The sequence below is a fragment of the Urocampus carinirostris genome, chromosome 9 (genome assembly GCF_059441175.1).
Source record: "Urocampus carinirostris isolate Australia breed hairy pipefish chromosome 9, RoL_Ucar_1.0, whole genome shotgun sequence".
Taxonomy (NCBI): Eukaryota; Metazoa; Chordata; class Actinopteri; order Syngnathiformes; family Syngnathidae; genus Urocampus; species Urocampus carinirostris.
In genome coordinates this window covers 14,601,911-14,627,596 of record NC_142357.1, presented here as the reverse complement: position 1 = coordinate 14,627,596, position 25,686 = coordinate 14,601,911, and the positions used below count along the sequence as shown (strand labels likewise).

The window sequence follows — 25,686 nt, the reverse complement described above, 5'->3', positions numbered from 1 at the left end:
AATCACATACATCACATAACTTTTTTAAGCGACACCTCAAATGAAGCATCCTACCTTTAAATATTCCAATTTTAGATTTACTCTCACACAGTCATACAACATCTTTTTTATGAGAAAGGGATAATCGATTAATTCATGTATGGCCTGATGTGAAGTGAGATAAAATTGTTCATATTATAATTCTCATGACGCATTTTCTATGTAAGGATGTTTGTTTTTTATTTACTTTACGTTTAATAACATCGTTTTGTATTGTTGTTTTTTTAAATGGAGGTACTCGCTTAATGCACTTTCCACCCTCTCTCTTATGTAAAGTGACTTATTTGTCAATTACGTGCTCAATTTCCGTCCGCCTGCAGGTCGCATCATCATTTTCATCGTCATCTTCATCTGACCCGGACCCTCCTTCCCGGAGCCTCCTTCTAGCCTCCCTCTGCCTCCTCAGCTCTCTTTTGCTTTCTTTCCGCTGATTGGTGGAGCTTCAGCGTGCGGCAGGGATGCGCACTCTATCAGCTGGCGAGTGCGTGCGCGTCCTCTCCGGTCAGGAGCTCTGCTAGACGGACTCTTTGCATCCATCCTCTCCATTCTTTCCCGGACCCGCAAACAGGATACTCAAGCTTCACAAGCGCTTTTCTTTTTTCTTTTTTTCCACGCCTGGAGACTAACCTCGCCGAATTTATCGCGTCGTGTTTTACAAGAGCGATTTCCACGCGCGTGTTCGCGTGCTTTGCAGGACCTTTGCAATGGAGCTGCGTGAATGAACTCGCGTGGTCGCCGAAACATTGCTGCAAGCACGCTGCAACTTTGCAAGTTGACACGCACGCACGCACGCACGCACGCAACGGACAGGTCAGTTTTTCTATTTGGCTTTCATTTTTTTATGTTCGCATCAAAATCAGGTGGGCACTTGAAATATATTGAATTAAATGAAAATACACGCGGTTTTAAGTGAGATGTACACGTGTTATGGAAGCAAAACCAAAAATCAGGTTAACTGTGACGTCATAAGAGTTGCCCATCCCACTTACAATTAGCTAAAACTAAAGCATTTTAAAGTGGTGTTATTTATCACTCAGATTATGACATTTGGGTTACTCGCAAAAGTTTTTTTTTTTAATCCTTCGTATTCTTTATGTTGTTTAAACATTTATTTTTCTTTAACTCGCAGTTTTTGAGTTTTGTATAATTTTCCAAACAAAACTAAAATATAATGCCACCCTAAAAAATCTCAGAACAGAAAGGCAAAGGAGTAGATCAACAAAATATATGTAAAAATAAAAAGCAGGTACTTCATGATGTCATTTTTTAAATATATAATTGGAATGGATGTTTGTTTTAACCTTTTATTTTTACATCTTCAATATTTAATTATCATATCTAATTCATCCCAATTTAATTCACTCAATTTATTAATATATATATATTATTGTAGTGTGTTCCTCCAACATTTGCCTTAATTAATTTAGTTTTTGGCCAAGATTCTAAATATTCCCACTAATAATTATTTTATATCTGATGCCTTTCCAAGTGGTGTTCCTTTTATGTTTTTAAGCTATTTTCCTTTATCTATTTGCACTGTTTAAAATAGTTTTTTTTTACTCCTTGATATTTTCTTTTAATAAAAACATATTTTTTTTTACTTTATGATGTCACATTCTGATAATAACATTCATAATTAAATCTCTTTACTTCCATATTAACTTAGAATTTACTCCTGAAGTATGCTTTTTTATTTGTCTTGGAACAAACTGGCTCCTAACATATTTACTAATAGTTGTATTTGTTCATTATGTTTTTTTCATATATAATTTGATACACACATATTTATTCATACTTTAATTCAGATACGTTTAATTTCATTTAATTTTACCGCTAACTTCTGTTTGGCATGTCTAATATTTCTTTTTATTGGTCTTTTAGCAAACTGTTTTGTAACATTTTCAAAACATTTCAAAACATTATTTCCTAATATCATTTTAATGAGCAATTTGAAATGTTTGCATAACATTTTTACACTTTATTTTTTGGAATATTCATTTTCCACTTTTGCATTGCGAAAAGCAATATTTATTTAAACGACAACCGATATTTATTGAATTAACCTTAAACATCTCTGAGTTATCAAACAGGCACTTATTTTTTTCCCCAAATAATTGTTGATACATTTACCACAGCTCTGTTAGTGCGTGTGTTTGTGCAAAAGTGTCAGTGACTGCGACATCAAAGAGCACTCCTTGTTCTGCTTTGACTCGATTCTACTGTACAACTTGGATCTCTGCCAGGGCTAAACAATCGGGCAAATACGGCCCTCCTGCCATTTTCAGGGGCATGTTTATTTTGCTCATTATTTGTTTCAGAATGTCCTCATATACAAGGACATAACCCAGTTGGAAGCAACATAAAATAAGAATATTTTATTGTCTTGAGGAGCATGTGTTTTGTTTTTTTCAAGTCTGCGGGTTTCCTCAGATGGTTCACAAATTATGACTAACTGTGTATATTCTTTCAAGGTCTAAAATGTTGTGCTGTTTTAGTACAACATCTTGGTGGCATCAAATTAAATCATGTTGAGGTTTTAAGTGCATCAATCGTAGTTTGATATAAGATTTTTATCATTATTTATTTGTACAGCAAGAGGATGTGTTTTGCGTCACTTGTCTTCCAAATTAAGTAACAATACATCATCTGGCTAGCAGTAGGAGGCAGCGTCTCTAATGGTGATGCAATTTTCAACAATGTCGCAGAAATGTTTTCCTATCAAATGTGATCAAATGTAAAGCTCCTTTCTTACACAAAAAAAAAAAAATATATATACATATAAATATATGATATGTATAAAAAAAATATATATACATATAAATATATGATATGTATAAAAAATATACATATATATATATATAATATCATTGTGTATGTATCAAATACACAATTAGAAAATCTCCACCCCCAAACCAATATAACATAACGTCAAATACACACATACACACACATACACACACACACAGGAAATGGGAAACACATAAATAAAAAAAAAAAAACTGAATACAAAATGAAAACATGGCATCACACCCAAGAAGGAAAAATTGTCATTTTGTCGTGTTTTTGTTGTAGACACATAAAGGGACACTGGAGAAAAGTTGGTACCTAAAAACATATTTATTATTAGTTCTGTATTTACTGTTTTATATATATATATATATATATATATATATATATTGTTGTACACAAAAGAGCCCCGGTTCGGGACAGGGTGGAAAGATATGTTTTCCTGGGGAGAAATGGAGGCAGCGAGGCTGTGCATGCCTAAGACACACCACGGGAAATGGTGCCCCTATGACCTCAGTGGTTAAAGGATCCAACAAATAATATATTGTTATATTTCGACCATTTGCGTTTGGCGGGCTCCATTAAAAAACATGACGGGTTGTAATTTGCCAATCCCTGCTCTGGATAAAATATATTTATTTTGGTACTAATAATACAATGATTTCCTTTTTCTTTTCTTTTCTTTTTTACTATTTTTCTTGAAAAGTAAAGATACCTGTAACATCGGCAATGCTCGGGAGAACAAGTCAAATAGATGGAAGGCCAAATATACAATTTGGCTACACGACGAGGACCAGACTGTTCAAACTTTTTAGAATCATGCATGTTGTCGGATGAACTTAATTGAACCTACTGAAATACTTACAAGTATATTATAATATGATCAGATAAAAAAAGTATTTTTCATGGCTCCATTAATAAACTCCAATCAATCTTTCACAGGCACAAAATATAATTTTCTTTGCAATAAAATAAAAAATAGAATAAGTATTATTCTTTTACTGAACTACAATAAAATAAACTACAAGGCAAATTAATCCACAGTTAAAATAAATGCACTGTGTTTCCTGGTGTGTGACACAATAAGATCATCTCAGGGGCCGAAAAAAACCTTCTCGGGGGCCAGAAGTAACACGTGGGCCTCGACTTGTCAACAATGGGCTACGCTATTGATGTGACATCCTTTAACCGGTTTCAGCCGTTCTGTTGTTGTTGTTTTTTCAGATTTTAAGAGTCCCTTACTCTGCGCCATTTAAAACATCCCCCAAAATATGAGGGTAAAATATCAGAGCATCATTTTACTATTATTTTGGAGGGAGCAAATTTAGGGGGTGGAAAATTACTCGTGCAAATGGCGTTGCGAATATAGTACTCATTGACAATTTAGCATAAATTATTTTCTTTGCACTTTGCAAAAATTCTGCCCACCACTTGTCCAGAGACCAAATAACTGATACACTAGCAGTCTCAAATTGGCGTTCGTCAGTAATATCAGCCTACGAGAAGAATGATGGGAAGATCACTCAGAAACATAAATAAATATATAAACACACACACATATATATATATATATATATATATATATATATATATATATATATATATATATATATATATATATATATATATATATATATATATATATATATATATATATATATATATATATATATATATATATATATATATATATATATATATATATATATATATATATATATATATATATATATATATATATATATATATATATATATATGTTGGCCGGTACAAATTATCTCTAGGTGTGAATGAGCAAGTGAGTTGTCTGTCCCTGTGTGCCCTGCGACTGGCTGGCAACCAGTTCAGGGTGTCCCTTTCCCACTGCCTGAAGATAGCTGGGATGGGCTCCAGCACCCCCGTGACCCTACTGAGGATAAGCAGTGCGGATAATGGATGGATATTGTAATTCCAACGATATGATCATTTCTAAATGTTCCAACCAATATCTGGCATCCTGATTTAAAACACGATAACATGTTCATTTGATTAGTATAGAAAGCGTGATTTGTTTATTTTGTGAAATGATGTTTGTCGCAACATTATTGAAAAAAGAAATACACAAATAGAACAAATATTGGCAGAAATTAGTTGGCTACACAATTTCTATGATTACTAAAAATCCCCCAAATGAATACGAAGTTGTACATCAAATGACTATTTTATAAAATGTTTTGGGAAATGTGAAAACTAAGTTATGGAAATTGTAGGTAAGATCTTCAAGCCCTGACCAAATCTCGATCATTATTTTTGGGTCAGGCCAGTGTTCTGAAATTCCTTCCCACCCCTCTTGAGACGTCCAACCATATGCCAGCATGACAGCAGAAATTTAGTTTTCTCTATGATCAAATAAAACCAGCAACACTGAAACACAGAATTATCGTGAACAGAACTTTTACAGATGATATAAAACAAGGGTTGGCTTGCACACATACACTTAGTGATTACCAGCTCAGTAGTCTAGATGGTAAGGCGCCCGCTTTGAGACTGGGAGGTCGGTGGTTCGCGCCCCGGCCGAGTCATTCCTAAGACTTAAAAGTGGTCGGCGGCGCCCTCTGTTGGCTGCGGCTGCATCGGCTCGCTACAACGGGTCAGGTGCAATCGACATTTCGTTCTGTGTACATTGTTACACAGAATGACAATACAAGGAAATTATTATTATTATTATTATTATTACCGTAGTCAATAGACAGCAAACTAGAAAGCTACCACAGAAACACATGCCAGGCATTAAAGCTACGTTAGAAAACAGTATTTTGAAGCAGTGAAAGAGTCAAATAAGACTCAAATAAAGCGAAAATCCTTGGTACTAATACTTATCCTTTCAAAAGTACAAATCACTATCAGCGCAAGCGCACTTGGCGTTCGGTAGGAAGGAAATTCAAAACACAGAAATGGTCTTCCCTCTCGTTGCATTTTTTTCATCATCCACCCATCATAGTTTTTCTATTTCTCTCTGCCTCTTTCTCCCTCAAAGTGCTGCACTAGACTCATAAGAACGTACTACTGCTGTGGTTAATGGCCAAACTTTCAAACCATCAAAATTTCTCTGTCAATAAAAAAATCGTCAATGATGAAAAAGGAATGTAATCTCTGCAGACACATGAACATATATAAATGTTTATACAGTTTTGTTTACTAAGATTTTGTGACAAAAACAGGCATTAATTTGTTATTATAATCACATCTCCTCCTCACGAGTCCTGACAAAATGATAAATTGTGGGTTCGCTTCTGGCTTGGTTCTGCAAATGAAGTTAAATGGTCGGGTTCGGGCCGGGTCGAGCCTTAGTACCCGCGACTCGGGCTGAAATTTTTGTGTTAGCCCGGTCTCATCTCTATATCAGATGTTGAGAAAAAAATGTAAGTGTTTTAAATGATTTTGTTTGCTAATACTTCAAAGGCAATATGTACACGCAGCCATCCTTTTTCAACTTACAATCCTCCGGCATGACATATGTCTTCCTCGGGATGCTCTTTAGTACTTTGATCTCGTTTGAGTACGAGTGCAGCGATTCCAGATGTGATTGCCACAAAGTCAAGTCTGGACATTTGCCACCCCTCCTTTCTTTTGCCTTTTATTGAGTCACCCGCATGAAGAATTGGTGAAGAAGTCCTTTAAGTGCTTCACTACGCAAGCGCTTGATCCGATTTCAGCGGGGAAGTGCGTCTGTTTCGGGCTCCGTTGATTTATAGCCTTCGTCGCAAAGTGGCCTCGCAGCGGAAGTCACGGCGGTCTCAGATTTTTTTTTTTTTTTTTTTTTACAGTGGTACTTCTTCATACGTGCCCCTCTAAAGACAAGAATTTCGGTATACGAGTTTTTTTTTTTCCACAAAAATCCAGGGTAGACGAAGGAAGGTCCTGTTCACGAGCAGTCCCAGAGGTTACCTCTAGAGACTGCTCACCTCTCGTGACTGCTTACCCCCAGCATCAGCTCGTCCAGTTTGGGAATGCAATTTGTTACAAGCAAACATTTGTTAAAATAAATTATACTTACGAAAATTTAAAATTAAATTACCATTCAATTTAAGTGTACAGTAAGTGCCAAGTATCAGCGAGGGGTGGGTGATACCCACATTTTTAGTATCGATCTGATCAAAGTAAATACAGGGTAAGATCGGTCAATACCAATCCGATAATCTTTGCTCTGAAATGTCATGATCATCAAATAAATTAACACTTCGCCTTTAATTAGTCTATTACTACAATAAAAACAGCACTAGCAATATTCTGTTTTAAAATAACTACAATAAAAACTTTTTTTTTATAATTATGAATATTTATAATACAACTTATTAAACATGTATTAAAAATACCAATAAAACAAAGTCAACATGTCAAGTACAATACCTTCCATTGCAAAATATTTTGAAAATAGAATCAAAGTGCAAATAGTGTAAACAACACTTTACCAAAAACCTTTATCAAAATAAAAATAAATTATTCTACATCAGTAACTGTTTCAGAACAAGTCAAGAGAGTCATCCCAAAAAAGCAGGAATACCTACCATTGCACAATATTTTGAAAATAAAATTAGTGGAGCAAATAAAGTGTAAATGATGTAAATGATGAATATAAATGGTCTTTTTATATAGCGCTTTTCAAGTCAATGAAGACCTCCCAAAGCGCTTTACAACGTGCTTCACACTTTCCCTTTTACACACATTAACTAACTGATAGCAGCGTCAGCCATGCAAGGTAACTTCCTGCTATCGGGGGCATTAGGGATTCAGTGTGTTGCCCAAGGACATTTCGACATATAACACGGAGGAGCCGGGAATCGAACCTGCGACTATAACCTTACACCCACCAACAACATTATATTTGTGATAGTTGTAATGCAAACAGAGCATCAATTCCAAGATTATAATATCAATTTAATCTAAGTACTAGCAGAGTGTCAATAATATTAATATTTGGATCCATCCGCCAACCCTTAGTATCATCAACAGTCCCACTCATACCAGTCATCTTTAACAATGATTGCAAATCTTCCTTATCAAGACATGATAAACCTTACAAAAACAATGTCACACCTATCTTCTCACCACAACCAAATATGTATGCTACTATAACTCTATTAGCAATTTAAGATGACATTGTCGTCTGTTAGTAGTGACCAAGACATTCCGGTTTAGAGGCGACATGGGCAAGTGGAGATCTTCTTTTAAATTATTATTTTTTCCTGTAAAAAAAATTGTTAAACGGAGTACACAATGTGAAATGATCAGAAAACGTAGGAAATTTTAAGTTGACAGATATGCGATCTTGTCACGAAGCGGAGCGGGAAACAGGAAAAAAGGACCCATTCGCGTAGACGTACTCACAATTTATTGGGGGAAGGATGAGGAGGGTGCGCACACTCGATCCGGGGATCGATGGTCGCGGAGTGGATTGGAAATCCAAACAAAAGAAAAGGTGTCAAAAACAAACAAACGGATGAGACCAAAAACAAAACAGGATCAAATACGGGCAGATTCACAGGACTAGGCATTTAACAGGTTTTAACAGAAGTCTCACAGAAGTCTCATGGAGTTTAACCAGGTTTAACAAACGTTCCACCAACGCACAGTACAAAGGAGCACGCTTAAGTACTCCAAGAACAATCAGTCCAATGCGTCTCAGCCGGTGTCAAGGAGCGGGGCCAGCTGGGCGCCATGACAACCGTGCAGGACATGACAGAACCCCTCTTCAAGGGACAGCTCCTGAGGTCCCAAAAAGAAACAAATACCTCGCCCCCCCAGAATGGGTCAACGCTCCCGATGAGGGCAAGCCCACTCCCTCTTCCAAAAACGCAGGAACGGGGAGAGGCAGGGGCGGCAGGGGCGGCAGGCGGACCAATCGGAGCGGCGAGCTGACGAATCAGACGTGCGGACGGGTGAATCAGGCAGGCAGACAGGTCTACAAGCAGGCATGGCAGGCAGACGACTCGGAAAAGGGCTGGCGATCGGCGGAGTCGGACTGGCGATCGGCGGAGTCGCACTGGCGATCGGCGGAGTCAGACTGGCGAGCAGAGGAGTCAGACAGGAAAACAGGGGAGTCAGACAGGCAAGCAGGGGAGTCAGACAGGCGAGCATGGGAGTCAGACCGACGGAGAGAAATGGAAGGTCGGCCGACAGGCGCGGTGTTGAAACCGACAGGGACCTCGGACAGCTCGGCGCCAAATCTTCCCGGAAAACCCATTCGAGGCACAGCAATGGTGGGCAGGAAAGGTGACGGCGCGGCCAGAGAAAAGACCCCAATTTGCGCTGGTGTGAGCAACCGCTGGGTCCAAAACTGTCTGGAACGTTCTGTCACGAAGCGGAGGAAAAAAGGACCCATTCGCGTAGACGTACTCACAATTTATTGGGGGAAGGATGAGGAGGGTGCGACACTCGATCCGCGGATCGATGGTCGCAGAGTGGATTAGAAATCCAAACAAAAAAAAGATGTCAAAAACAAACAAACGGATCAGACCAAAAACAAAACTGGATCAGATACGGCATTCATAGAACTAGGCATTTAACAGGTTTTAACAGAAGTCTCACAGAAGTCTCATGGAGTTTAACCAGATTTAACGTTCCAGCAACGCACAGTACAAAGGAGCGCGCTTAAGTACTCTATTAGCAATTAGTCGAATGTGTCTCAGCCGGTATCAAGGGGTGGGGCCAGCTGGGCGCCATGACAACCGTGCAAGACACGACAGATCTTAGTGACGCTTCCTTGCAACCAAACCCTTTCTCCGCACACAGATAATAAACTCACATTTTCTAAGTTAATATCATAATTTTTTATGTTTAAGTTTTACTTTTTTATTTTTATTTTTCATTTCATGTTTTTTTCCCATTAGAATATGTTTTTAGTCAAGTCAAGTCAAGTCATTTTTATTTGTATAGCCCTAAATCACGAAGAGTCTCAAAGGGCTTCACAGATTATTACACTATATTACACAGACTATTTTTCAGTCGACGAGAAGAGTAGGTTATTCATATGCTATGGAGTAGATGTGAGTTTTAAGCTTAGATTTAAACATTTCCACTGAGGTTGCAGATCGGATCTCGAGGGAAGAGCATTCCACAGCACCGGTGCCCGGATGGAGAACGCTCTCGAACCAGCAGAACACTTCTTTGCTCTTGGGATCACCAGTAGACCGGCACTCTCAGATCTTAGGCTTCGGACCGGGACATAGGTTGCAAATCAGATCTGAAAGATAAGAGGGAGCAAGTCCATGTATGATTTTGTATAATACTAAGAGAACCTTGAAATCACATCTAAGGCTAACTGGGAGCCAATGCAGGTTAGCCAAAATCGGTGTTATGTGATCGTACTCCTAGTTAAAAGCCTCGCTGCGGCATTTTGTACCAGTTGAAGAGACTTGATTCTAGACTTCGGGAGACCAGAGAGTAGTGCATTACAGTAATCGAGACGGGAGGTAACAAACGCATGAATTATAATTTCCGCATCCGACTGAGACAGTATTAAACGGATTTTAGCAATGTTACGAAGATGGAAGAAAGCGGTTTTAATAATAATTAGTGATCAGGAAGATGCATTTTATAGCTATTTGTATGCTTTTCGGCGTACACAACCAGACGAACGAGTTTTTGATTTTTCATTTTAGGGAAGTTCGCTCGTTACACGAGCAATTCGAGCGACCAGCATGATCCTGGAACAAATTCAGCTCTTAAGAAGAAGTACCGGTGTACTTTCAGTCCGAAGCCCCCCACCCAAAAGGCCTCGAAGGGCTTGTTGAAGACCCATACGAAAAGCACACCATGCTATCATCTACCTTGATTACGGTCAACAGAGTGTCTGCCTTGATTGTTTAAACGTGAGGGATATTGTCATTCTTCCGCCGCCGGCGTGGAAAATGTCTCCGGCGTTGGCATCGAGGCCGTCCATCTTGCTTTGAGAGGCGATGGGCTGACACTTATTGGCCCATATTGAACATTTGGAACATTTGCCATGCTGCCGGTGTTACGGACGCCTGCGATGTAGACCGTGCGGGATTCAGATCATTTTTGACAGCTTTAGCACGGCACAAACGCAGAATGCCGTTAAAACAAATGCGGATCTATGTTTCAAGTTCCTCTCGGACACGTCTACAGCGGTTCCTGCGGAGAAGTGAAACCGACATTTTGTGGAGCGCTGCGTTTTGAGGCTTGTTACTGCTTTTTCTGCCTACACGAAATGATGAAACGTCAAGTGTCTTAACTGTCTCAGATACATGGCTCGAAATTGGTAACAGTTGGATACAATCTTTCTGATGGTTAAAAGTTGAACAATTTGATGACATGATTTTAACTTATTCACCTGTGCCTCAAATGTTTTGATTGGCGGGCTGCATTCGGTTAAAGAATTTCCTAGTTCTTGGCCAGGATGAATAACAATAATTGATTAGACGTGTTTGTATCTACAAATACAGTCTCCAATCCGATTTTTCAGCAATACATGAAAAAAAGTAAATAATTTATAGACGTAACAAATTTTTCTCATACTGTCGCTGCTATTTCAAAATGAAGAAACTGTATCTCATATTTTGGCCTTTTTTGTAAACATTCCATTCATGCCAAAGATGATAAATGACAACAAAAAGGATGTGCATTATTTTAGAATAGCAGCAATAAATAAACATGGAGATATCTATAGATACATATTAGATTTCATTTTTTAAAAATCTATACGTATACATTTAATCAAATTGGTTTTGAAACACTCTGGTTTTGAACCTAAAAAATGGCACAGGGGTATGGATGGAAACAAATATTAACATGCATAGAAAAACTCATAAATGTTTTTTCCATGAAATCTAATAAACACCTTAAAAGATAATATAAATAATAAATTGGTACAATTAAAAATAGCATGTAAAGAAAAAAGTAGTCATCTATTTGAATGTTGGGGACACTAGGGACCAAATATACCATCTTTATTATTATTACATTATATTAACCATTTTATAAATATTATCCCGATGGACTGCAGTTGGCCCATAGGCTATCGTTTGATTATCCCTGCTTTAGAGGCATGGATTCTGGAAACCTTTGTGAATCGATTTTACATAAAAACATATCTATCCGTCTCTCTCTCTCTCTCTCTCTCTCTCTCTCTCTCCATCTCTCTCTCTCTCTCTCTCTCTCTCTCTCTCTCTCTCTCTCTCTCTCTCTCTCTCTATATATATATATATATATATATATATATATATATATATATATATATATGTGTGTATATATATATAGTATAAATGCATTAATCCCTTGCTATTACACGGTTCGCTTTTCCTGGACTCACTATAGAAGCACCTCTTCTTATGAATGTAATTCTTATTGGGAGTAGCTTTGTCACTAAGTAGTGACACCTTTTGAATGTAAATGCGCTAATCCGTTCCAAGCCCCGCAAATGTATGATTTTTTTTAACAAGTCTTAAAAAAGCATCTGAGCATGGACCAAATAGATGTTAACACTAGATTACCACACAATAATGGCACATCATGTAAAAAACAAAGTAAAAATGAAATAATAAAAATATTTATTTACAATTTAAGTTTAGGGACACAAAGAACATGCCGGGATTCACGCATAGGCATAGGTTTGCCAAGTGTTTACAGAGCGGGTAGGGGACACGAAAAGCATGCTGAGTTTCACGCATACCCACTGGATTGCCAGGTAGAACTATGGGAGCGGTGCATGGCAGCCTGTACTGAACTGTATTTTTTACTTCGTATCCTGAAACGCCTTTGTTACCAGAGGCAATATTTTCCCGTTCAGGTACTTAGTTACCTGAAACTTTTGTATTTAGAGAAATTTGTAAGTAGAGGTACCACTGTACTTCACAGATTTTCATTATGCATTGTGTTCCACATTCTGAACGTCTGAGCAGTCGTTAAAAAAAACAATGATTAAATATTTCGAGGTACTATACAGTATTTCAATTTATTAACCAAATATCTAGGTCTGTTGAAACGGTTTATTCTTTTATTTCAATGTATTATGGCGTATTTAAATGTATAATAGTTGTCCAAAATTGAACAAAATAAAGGTTTCTACTTCACCGTTTTCAACCATCTCTCTCTCTCTCTCTCTGTCTCTCTCTCTCTGTCTCTCTGTCTCTCTCTCTCTCTCTCTCTCTCTCTCTCTCTCTCTCTCTCTCTCTCTCTCTCTCTCTCTCTCTCTCTCTCTCTCTCTATCTATATATATATATATATATGTGTGTATATATATTTACATGTACTGTATATATGTATATGTATATATATATATATATATATATATATATATATATATATATATATATGTATGTATCTGTATATGAAAATGGCAACATATCTGATGCCTCTCAGGTGTTATATTAGAGTTATTGAAATGTACAATATTAGTTGCCGTCTTTTAAAAAATAAATAATATGCTAAATTTTTTTAAAATACTGTGTATTAATTTGCCTTGTGTAAGTGGTCAAAGAACAAATTCATTTTTAAAATCCATCACTGCAATGGCTTTGTATGAGACTAAACAGGCCCAAACTTCTCATCAGTGTATTTCTGAGTAAATTGGTAACATGGTTGTTTCACAATTTTATGTATGCCGCTGGAATCAATTTGTGAGTGAACTAATGACATCTGCCAATAACACAGCGTGTAAACCGCATATTTGAACGGATATTAGAATCATCATAGTTTATTCAGAACAGAGGCGCTATAAAAATGATGTGCTCTTCCTACCCCCCACAGTAAATTAAATATTGTGTGGGATGGCAACGGGCCCCTGCGGGACACACAGCAGCTGTCTCTCAGAGGTGTGATACATTGTTAGTGGCTAATCAAACAGTCTCGCCTGCGCAAAAATGAGCACAGCATAAAGTCGATGGACATGTCGGTGGCGAAGGTTTGACCTTTTTTTACGAGTTTGAGACGGTATGTAAACAATGGCGTTGAACGGCCAAGGTTAATGCCGCATGACAAACAGTTTGGACGCGCCCACGAATCGTCTCGTATTTACTTTGCAAAATTGCAGCGTCGCTAATCCGCTACTGTTAACAAACAGCCAGCATGTTTAGCGTTAGTGGTGTGATGGCCGCACTCTATTTCCTTCAACTTGCATGTACTGAGGTTCCGATGAATAATAGAAATGGGAAAACAGGCAGCGGAAGATTTGGGATTATGTGGAAGGTAAACATATCGAATTGTCCACGATTTGAAATTCACGAATTAATATTTGCTTAGTGATACATTTTTTCTGCTTGTTTCTCTTGGACACCTACAAACAAGATTGGATAGGATTCCAGGGTTGTTTTTGATTTTGACTATTATGCACTGTTTACATCATTGTCACTATTGGCAAATAATGTTGCTAGTTTTTGATTATCACACCCTTTTTGTAACTTGACTATGTTCTACACCTCAAGGTGCGCTGGATTATAGGTGCAGTACTCCAAAACAGTTTAATATATTTTACATGTATAGGGGCACTGAACTATAAAGTGCATAAAACAAAAACTACAGTAAGAGCTAGGGTTGCATAAAAAAATCAATAAATAAACTATTTTATTTTCGAGAACATAAATCAACATTTTGACATCTGGTTTCAACACTAAAAATATTTTTAGCAACAAACAATTGACTTGTCAACCACAAAAGGGCACTCAAAGATCACTCTTTATGTTTCTCAAAAGCAGAACATATAGCGTACAGTATCATTTGACAACAATTCAAACAAGACTGCCTCATTTTGTACAAAATGTTTCCATAAACACAATTCTTCATCCAAATAATCACTACATGTATCAAACCTTTTTTATTTACAATTTTTATTGAGCTTTTAACAATTTTCCATGCAAAAATAGAATAATAAAACAAAAAAATCCCATCCCAAACAAACCCAAAGAATAGTTCATCATGCGGAAAAAAGAGAGATAAAAAAGAGGAACAGTACACTAACGAGGAGTGTGTTATGTGTTTTTTAAGGCAGAATAATTACAGTATGCCATATTGTTTAATTGCTACTAAGCGATACACATTTTATCCACTGCATTTTCCGATTATAAGGCGCACTTTCATATTTCTGTTCAAATGGGGTTTTTATGTGCGCCTTATAGTCCAAAACTAGGGTTAAAAGAAGAAAAGGCTCATAGGGGGACCTTTAGAACCAGATTGAAATTTGGATCTTGGCAGGTTTTGTGGTACATCCCTCTCCTTTTCTCCTTGCAAGTTTAAAACTCATTGATGTATTCTCTTTTTATTTTGAGTGCTTAAAAAACTAAAAATCTATTATTTTAGTCCGTCATCATGAGAACAGTATGAAAGGGAAAATCCACTGTTATGTGTAATGTAGTCTTGTTCTAATGTAGAACCAACTTTTCTGTACCACGGACCACGTTAATGTCTGACAATATTTTGCAACCAAGCACAATAATAACAATAGTGATGAAAATAAACATAACAAAGATCGTAATAATAATAAACCGAAATTCACCAGACCGCTGGGTGTGTACCATATATGGCATAGAAAAAGGCATTACGATGTAGTCATCATTACACTATTTTTTACTCACAGTACCAAAGATAAATAATATAGAATGGAGAAAACAGAAAGCTGTCCTAAAATATATAGATAAATGCAAAAAAGCACGATGAAAGTAACTTTTTGTGTAGCTGATGATGACTCGGACTGTTAAGGCGGTTTAATAAATACATTGTAAATTTATTTTGGTGTTGGGCTCATTTGCCCATTAATTGAAACTGGCTGGAAACATATGTTGTCCTGTATAAGGATGGGCACCACCAGGCTGTACTTCCCAAAGACACACTACAGGAAATAGTGCCCATAAAACCCTAGCGGTTAAGGGATCTGATTGTCCATTGTATTCATAGTTTACATTGTCAATAAATCACTTTAATCATGGCCTCACAAATTCAGCAATGTGGTACCATGAGTAAGAATAGTGTAATGATGAGATTAAATCTAATGCCTTGTCGTTTACATCCCGTGTCTAGCGGTTAGAGTTCAGTGCTTTCAACACTGCGATTCCGGTTTGATAGCAGTTCCGTTCAATGTTGTTCAAAAGTGGTCAGTGATATTTTTCAACTAATAAATCATCGCTCGAATACCGTAATATGGTACCGCAAATCCAAGTTATAAGTATAAAGGGAAATACATTATGGCATTTTTTATTCCTTTTTATGCATACCAAACGGCCCACGGTCCGGTACTCGTCTGCTGCCTGGTCATTGCTGGCCACTGACTTCGACGTTTTTTGTTGTTGTTTTTGTGGATTAATTTCCAATATTTCACAAATTCAAACCATCTAATACACATAAAATGTATGATATTTTGAAATTGAGCAATTTTGTCACTTCAAGTTGGGGAAACAAGATAATCACCCGCAAAAATTTACTGATTCAACTTTTCAGCCTATTGACTGTTGGCATGCTAATAAAAAGTAGACCAAAACAAATTATAAAATAATATAGAATACAGGGAGTGCAGAATTATTAGGCAAGTTCTATTTTTGAGGATTAATTTTATTATTGAACAACAACCATGTTCTTAATGAACCCAAAAGTCTCATTAATATCAAAGCTGAATATTTTGGAAGTTGGAGTGGGGCTTTTTTAGTTTTAGCTATTTTAGGAGGATATCTGTGTGTGCAGGTGACTATTACTGTGCATAATTATTAGGCAACTTAACAAAAAACAAATGTATACCCATTTCAATTATTTATTTTCATCAGGGAAACCAATATAACAGCTCAACATTCACAAATATACATTTCTGACATTCAAAAACAAAACAAAAACAAATCAGTGACCAATATAGCCACCTTTCTTTGCAAGGACACTCAAAAGCCTGCCATAAATGGATTCTGTCAGTGCTTTGATCTGTTCACGATCAACATTGCGTGCAGCAGCAACCACAGCCTCCCAGACACTGTTCAGAGAGGTGTACTGTTTTCCCTCCTTGTAAATCTCACATTTGATGAGGGACCACAGGTTCTCTATGGGTTCAGATCAGGTGAACAAGGAGGCCATGTCATTAGTTTTTCTTCTTTTAGACCCTTTCTTGCCAGCCACGCTGTGGAGTACTTGGATGCGTGTGATGGAGCGTTGTCCTGCATGAAAATCATGTTTTTCTTGAAGGATGCGGACTTCTTCCTGTACCACTGCTTGAAGAAGGTGTCTTCCAGAAACTGGCAGTAGGACTGGGAGCTGAGCTTGAGTCCATCCTCAACCCGAAAAGGCCCCACAAGCTCATCTTTGATGATACCAGCCCATACCAGTACCCCACCTCCACCTTGCTGGCGTCTGAGGCGGACTGGAGCTATCTGGCCCATCAAGACTCACTCTCATTTCATCAGTCCATAAAACCTTAGAAAAATCCGTCTTGAGATTTTTCTTGGCCCAGTCTTGACGTTTCAGCTTGTGTGTCTTGTTCAGTGGTGGTCGTTTTTCAGCCTTTCTTACCTTGGCCATGTCTCTGAGTATTGCACACCTTGTGCTTTTGGGCACTCCAGTGATGTTGCAGCTCTGAAATATGGCAAAACTGGTGGCAAGTGGCATCTTGGCAGCTGTACGCTTGACTTTTCTCAGTTCACGGGCAGTTATTTTGCGCCTTGGTTTTTCTACACGCTTCTTGCGACCCTGTTGACTATTTTGAATGTAACGCTTGATTGTTCGATGATCACGCTTCAGAAGCTTGGCAATTTTAAGAGTGCTGCATCCCTCTGCAAGATATCTCACTATTTTTGACTTTTCAGAGCCTGTCAAGTCCCTCTTCTGATCCATTTTGCCAAAGGAAAGGAAGTTGCCTAATAATTATGCACACCTGATATAGGGTGTTGATGTCATTAGACCACACCCCTTCTCATTACAGAGATGCACATCACCTGATATGCTTAATTGGTAGTAGGCTTTCGAGCCTATACAGCTTGGAGTAAGACAACATGCATAAAGAGGATGATGTGGTCAAAATACTCATTTGCCTAATAATTCTGCACTGCCTGTAGATAATAACATTCAGGAGTCAAAAAACAAGGACAGATTGACCTAATGGGTTGGAGCAGCCATTTTGACATTTTCAAGGGTTATTTCGAGTCGAACTTGCCTTCAGGAGTTTCTCGGACCGAAGTTGTGCATATTGAACGGTTAGCAACAACCATTTCTTTTCACAATAATTTTAAAGTTTTGTTTTTTTCATTTGGCGTAGGTGGAGCATAGGAGCAATGTTTGACAGCTAAAATAATAACTCAACTCCATATAGTCAGAGTAACTTAGCAACTTCAAACACGGTAAACATGTCTATCAGGAAAAGAGACAAAAAAGTGTTTCGAGAACCCTTGCCTGAAAAGAATTAGAATTACTTGTAGTACTTATTGTTATGGGTCGCTATTGTTTCTCTGAGGCACTTTCCTACCATGTCAATGTGACACACCCTAAACACGATCTAATGAAGCCCTTAGAAAGGCACACAGGAATACCCTTAGAAAGGCACAGAGGAATAAAAATTGAGATGGTATTTACCGTACTTTCTGGACTATAAGGCACACCTAAAAACCCCAAATTGGCCAGAAATGACTGTATATAAAGGAAAATACGGTGGGTAAAATTGGAAATGTTTGAATAAATGGATGAATTGATTTGTTTGGGCACAGCACTGTCATGGTTCAGTGCTTGCAGCCGCTCCCATTCTCCAAGAGATGGCAGCATTATGCCATTTTACAGTCTCCCTCTCACTCTTCTGGTGCTCCCAATCAGCCAATTAGCCAACCTCTACCATAAAATACACCGACGTTCCATTCTACTTTCCTGATTTGTTTTTGATCCTGCTCAAGACTTTTACTTGCCAAGATGATAAGCCTCTCTCCTTATGACTTTTTTCTTCTGTTCCCTCCTTGACCCAATACCTTCCACAGCCATCCTCTTTAAGTTGCTTCCAAATCTTCTCTTTAGGAACTTGTAACACCGCAAGTCCACCTTTGCAAGTTCCGCCCCCAAGTCTCCCCACCTTGGAAATTCCCTCCTCATCTCAAGATCTTCCTCACCAGCAATCTTCTTAAAATGACTCCCAAATATCATTTTTAAGAATTGCGCCATCCAGACATTCACTTTCAAGTTCACCCTCCTCAGCAGTCCCAAACCTCTCCCTTATCAATAGTAAATTCCTTTTTTGTTTATCGCATAAACTCCCTCTATTGGGGTTTGATCAATTCCCCATTTTATGTCTTCTTGTGTCCTGCCTTTGGGTCCATCTGACATCTTGTAACACTGCACAAATAATGAATAAACGCATCAACTACTCATTAACAAAGGGGAACAACAAAATATTTACACAAATAGACGAAACAACCACAAAAAAAAAACAATAATACTATACACAAATGTGTGCCCGAAGGAAGTGGGCCGACTAAAAAACAAACCAACAAAACATAACTTTACCCCACAAAGCAAAATTAGAAAATGAGGAAATGACAGTTTAAACTTCAATATCGCTAGCGGCTAGCATAGCACACGACACCCAAAGTGAAATAAAACAACTTTGTTAAACATTTCAAACTTATAATATCAATTGTGATTCATATAGCATATGGTACTCAAAGAAAATCTCGAATATATCAAACTAAAAGAGTATAGCATGTAATTTTATAAATTGACATAAATCAGAGATATTTTTAAGGTCATCATCTAATTTGACGGATAAATGGATAGCTTTTCTGCTTGCACAATGGCTTTTCAATGTTTTGTGAGTATAATGGACCTTGGAGTTATGGGTTCCCCTGAAATAATGACTGTATGCTCTGTTGGTATTTGGTGCTTACTTGCTTTGGTCATTTTATAATAGGGATTTAAGTTTCACTATATTTTCCAATTCTACCATCTCATCTCATCTCATCAGCCGTACCGCTTATCCTCATTAGGGTCGCGGGGGGGCTGGAGCCCATCCCAGCCATCTCCGGGCAGTGGGCAGGGGACACCCTGAACTGGTTGCCAGCCAATCGCAGGGCACACAGGGACAGACAACTCATTCGCTCATTCAATTTGGACCGGCCAATTCACCTGAAATGCATGTTTTTGGAACGTGGGAGGAAACCGGAGTGCCCGGAGGAAACCCACGCAAGCACGGGGAGAACATACAAACTCCGCACAGGAAGTCTGGAGCTGGATTTGAACCCACGACAGGTTCCCATGACATGAACTGTGCCGCACAAGCGCTAACCACTGCGCCGCCGTGCAGCCCAATTCTACCATGTTGGATTTTATGTACAATTTTTATGTTCTTTAAATCCAGCTTTATGCGCAATCCTAAGAGCTTTCTCCTGTTATTGAATAAGTGACTATCTTGCTCTGATATGTATTTCCTCAAATCGCTATTCAGTGTCATAAATCAGCAAAAATAATGGACTGTAAATGATTTGAAGGATTTTCTGGTCAAATATGTCTGCTTCTACGCATAACTGCAATGTTCTTCGCTGATTTGTATTATATACTTTTATATGGGGTCTCCAGATAACATCATGGCTAATATTCACTCTCTATTTCAATTTGAACGTTACCTATCTTTACTTGTTTTTCAAAGTATTATTTGGATAGCGCAAGTACCATGGCCTTTGTTTTTGATACATTTAAGGATAGTTTGTTTTTGTCTGACTTTTACTTTAAGTTCTATGGTCTTTTCTACCTGCAATTCATGTAGATTTTCCTCGGAGCCTAGTATCTTAGTGTCGTTAGCAAATACAATATATTTTAATTTCTATGAGACATTACATTCGTCATTTATGTACAGTAAGAACAATAAAGGTCCTTACACAGAACCTTGAGGGACTCCACAGCGAATGCTCAAAAACTTGCAATCCTATTACCAATCGTACGTACTGGGATTCATTTGAGAGACATAATTCATAAAGTGATAAGCAATCCAACTTATTCCATATTGCTGTAGCTTTTGATATAGTTTATTATAATCTTTGTCAAAAGCTTTCCTTAAAGGGACAGTGTGTATTATTTAGTGCCTCCAAATGGTACAAAAAACTTTCATTGAGTAAAAAAAATAGAATGGAATTGAATACTAAGCAAAAATGCCTGAGCCATAATACCATTTTTTAAATTTTCTTTTAGATTACATGTCAGAAATTCTGTTTATTTTTTGGACAAGTTAATTACTATAATACATCAACAATTCAAGGACAAGTGCCATCAATGGTAAGGACAAAAAAAAAAAAAACATGTTAAGAGAACTGACATACATTACGCACCCTTGCGGTGCATACTGTGACCAGACCAACTGTTCATCGTGTAGTATAAACCTGTGAATATTTTTGCATTGTTTACGTTGTTCCAGAGTTTCAAAACACATTTCGACACTCTTCGTGAGTAGTTTAATTTCTAGATATTTTAAATTGTCCATAGCCTCTCACATTATGAGCCTTTTTTTGATTTCCAATCAGTTTCTGCATACAGACGCTAAATACGAACATTTTTTTTGGGACGTCGAAAAATATCCAGACATTGCTGTAAGTTGGGTTTTGTATTGTGTGCACCCTTTTCCGAGTAGAGGACAGGACTGTAGTGCTTCGTTCCGCCGCTACCGGCATGTGGTGGCGCTGTGAGAGGTCACCCAGAATCCACCCCGAATCCACATCTTCCTAGTTGTTGTGTGAACATTTGACATTTTTATTGTTTAATATCTCGTGCATACATTCAATTTAGTTAGTGTAAAGTGTAAAGAAGAGGCAAGCCGTTTCATTTGAATTGAACGGGGAATAAGAAAGCTTGATGCTGTTGAGAAAATGTTTGGATGACTGTTTTTCTGTGAGGAGGAAAGAGTCAAGTCTTGAAGCGCATCTTCCAAAAGTAAGTCAAACTTAACTTTATTTATCTTAATCAAGCATATTATTTTATGAAATGTTTATTTTTTAGTACAAAACAATACAGGTTACTTACACAAGCCTTACACATACTTGTATAAACCTTAAACATCTCGTGTGTGATCGAGATATCCAGCCTTGTGAAGAACACAATGCTCGTTTTTGTAATCTAACGGTTTCACTGTATTTCTCCACAAGTCCTCACAATATTTCAAGTATGGAAGGACGAAGGTATAGTACAAAGTACGGGCTACTTATCAAGGAATGTTTTTCTCTTGTTCAATACTGCAAGGATTTGGGGAGGTTTTGCTTTTTAAGTGTCTGAGGTGGGGTTTCCAAGAAATTTTGTTATCAATAATGACTCCCAGATATGTATTAATGCTCACAACAATTAGTACGTCATCAATCAAAATAGGTAATTAAAGGTTTGTTTAAAATTGCCAAAAATCATTACTTTGGTCTTATTTACATTTCTTGACAATTTGTTTACGTCCACCAAATATTTTAAATTCCTTTCAATTCCCTGGAGACAGCCATTGCTAGTTCAGTATAATCATTTTCACTAATATGCATGTTAGAAGTCAAGACGTTCAAAGTAATCATGGACAATATGTAATAACATCACATGATTTTGTATGTATTTTTAGCCACCGCTGTAAAATACTATTTTTTTTTTAGCGCACGCCCTATAAACCGGTGCGTCTATTTGTGTGTAAAATACGTAAATTCAAAGTCAGATAAATAAAAATACAAACTGTCTGTTGTTTACCCCAAACTCTTGTCCTGAATACTTCAACACTTTACATCCATAAATAATGACAAACCTGTGGGATAATTTCCGACACTGTCGGGTATCTATAATACAGCTAAAGCGTGGTTATGCACGTCTCTGCATTTTCATTAAAGCAGGATAAGTTGCATCGCCCGGGCTCTCATGCCAGATGCATGACCTCGTGTTCCGCATGATGGTGTTGGGTTTATATATTGAAACAGTGCGTGGAGTACATCGCTATTAAAAAGAGAACACAGGCACAATTGTTTGCGATGGAGTGGAGAGTTTTGTGATTGGCCGCGGGACGACGCAGCCTGCTAAGCAGCTGATGAACGTTTATGGCTCGCCGTGCTCTGCTGGACTTCCAGGGTCAAGAGAGAGCTGGGCAAAGATGGGAGGGGGGAACATACGATGTGTGTAGCGGGCTCTCCGTGCTCGTTTCCGTCACCATTATGTCATTACGAGCCATTTCTAACACAGAGGTGCCCTATTTGCCGGGTACTTTCTGAAACATCTCTCTGCTGAATTTTCTGTACAGAAATCCCAACGTACAAGTGAAGAAATATCCATTTTCGAAAGTGTTTTTAAAAGAGTGCTACCACTTGAGGGTAAGATCAGGCTTAAAAAAATTCAGCTGGACCCGACCCAGTCCGCAGGTATTTAAGCCCAATCCAGCCCAGAGCAAAACCGAAATTTCACATTTTATATGCGTACGAGGATTCGGGAGGGGAGGTAATTTATGATAACAAAATGGAGCCTGTCTTTTGTAATGAGATTTAAGTTAAACAAGACTGTATAAACATTGACATATTTTATATGCCTGTCTTTAAGAATCCAGCATGGCTCTGAGAGAGAGAGAGAGAGAGAGAGAGAGAGAGAGAGAGAGAGAGAGAGAGAGAGAGAGAAAGAAAGAGAGAGAGAGACAGAGAGTGAGAGAGAGAGGCCTAGTGACTGAAGGCATTGCAAGGGTTTAGTACAGCATGTGATTTGCCTTTTTTCAGTTTCGTATCCACACAATGTTTTAGTATAGATTTTAATGAACGTTATGAAGTAATATTCTACATTTAAGGCCTGACCAGGGCCAGGGTACGCTCGGACTTGGCCTTTTGATCTTACCTCTAACTGACAAGTTGGAATTTCTTTGAAGGGACACTGTGTAATGTGCCTTATAGCCACGTGCGCCTTATCGATCAAAAATATTTCACCAATGTCTATTTTCTGAAGGTGCGCCTTGTATTAACGGAAATTTAGTATTTAAAAAAATGCACTTTTTTAAAAAAAGTTCATGTACTTTTTCTTATTATTCAAATCGATATTGCTTTTTTTTATTAAAGATGTTATTTTTTAATCACTCACCAGCGCTAAATTATTACCAAATGTCCCATTGAAAAAATATGCAAGATTAATTGATAGAGAAAAGTGGAACTCTTTCCTGAGCGAAATCTTCTTCAGAACATGAAGTTCGGTGACCCGGCCCTCTCAAATACTCCTCATACTTTATTTAATCCTCTATAAGTGTAGTAACGACCATTTCTTGGGCATGTCTGGGAGCCCCTGTACCCATACGAAACATGATTCTGTCTCCTCTATTTTTCTGAAATTGGTGGTCCTTTTCAGGAACTATTCTTTGCACAGCAGGGTTTGAAAATGACTGAGACGCTTAGACAGGACCTCTTTTCCTTCCACTTGGCGTCACTTCAGAATGATCTCAGAATCTGTCATGGACCAAATCTATTGTGGTCAAATGGGATTAAGGCAAAACAAAGCCAAGGGTTCTTGATATGGTGGACCTGGATGTCCCAGAGGGGAGAATAAAATATTATCGTGTAGACCCCAACAGGGCCTCAAGCCTCACGTTTGAGCCCCCTGATCTATTTTCTTTGGGTTTTGGTCAACATCAGGCACATCTGTTGGTTGCAATTTGTATTAGAGCTGCTAAGGCTAGTCAACATCTTCGACAAAAATTGATAACAGAAATAGTCGACAATAAATTCCATTGAGGACTATTGTTGCCGGACACATTTTTCTAACTAAGAGATGCATCATACTTCCTGAAAGTCACTCATGCGTAATAGCGTCTCTGTCTTAAGCGAAAAAATACAGAAATGACGACGTCAACATCAAGTATGCGTACCAAAGCTTCAAGTTTGGAAGCATTTTAGCCTGGATACGGCAAATTAAACTACTTGCAAAGTTTGCAAAACTAGGACTGTTAGGGTCTAGTAAGCCTTCTACCATGAGAACCGTCTTTGGAACTGGGCACAGGTCTTTCCAATCTACACACACCTGTCCCCAATCTTCAAAACCCAGGTGTGTCCAAACTTCTCAGCAAGCCGGCCAGGTTTGGTCAGCTGAAAATGTGGGAGGGCCGACAATTCGGCCACACATTCCTTGGACCGTCTTTGATAAATTCACCCTCCGTGAATGGTTTGAAGTGCATGGTAATCAGCGTTGGGACCTTGTAGCTCGCCTTAGCAGCATTTTCATTTGACTTGCAAGGTCTCATGAAAAAAGTGCTTCTGTGCCGTTAAAACAGTTCCAGTTGCTTCGCCTTCTCACAGCCTTCATTTTCAGTTAGCTTTCTAAAGTCAATGTGTTTCAGTGGGCGGTGCCTCTTTATATTGTGTTCTCTTTTGGCAAATAACGCCAAAACCATTGTTTCAGATTTGGGTAAAACAATACTTGTCCTGGAAGCGGCAGTTTTCACAGTCAACTTTCCTTTTTTTATTTAGAGTCCCCATGTCCGAAATGTGGTTGGCTAAAATTCTAACAGAAAGTCAAGGGCAAGGTTGCCAAAGGGCTACTGCCATCATCTGGTGAAATGTATGTTTTTTCTTTTTTGTACGAATTTATTTTATAGTGCGGTCAACATTACTGGCAGGCCACATATTATTAATCATATAACAGAGCCTGTGGGCCAATAACAATATGATCAAGGGCCGTAACTGGCTCCTGGGCCAGATGATGGGCAAGCCTGTCCTAGGCCATTGTGCGCGACTATTTGGACATACTTGGTTGGGTCGTTCTGTTAAGTTTGGGGTCATGGACCCATGTTGGGAAAGCAGGAACTGGAAACAAGAGTGCTCAAAACAGGGACGGTATTTATTAACAAAACGAAACAATCAAGTGGTTACAAAGAAACTAATATAACGCCCAAATGAAAACCAGAAACAAAAACCAAACCTGGAACTGGAAAATGCACGGAGTAAATTAACA

At 38.1% G+C, this 25,686-nt stretch overlaps 1 protein-coding gene across 3 annotated transcripts in view; it reads left to right on the top strand.

Moving 5' to 3' along the window:
- The first annotated feature begins 555 nt into the window (after positions 1-555).
- LOC148359376 (teneurin-3) overlaps positions 556-25,686 on the top strand; it is a 398,357-nt gene continuing 373,226 nt past the window's right edge. For all 3 annotated transcript variants that reach the window (XM_088344602.1, XM_088344601.1, XM_088344600.1), the window contains exon 1: positions 556-849. The gene's annotated coding sequence lies outside the window, so the exon portion shown is untranslated. The remainder of the gene's footprint in view (positions 850-25,686) is intronic.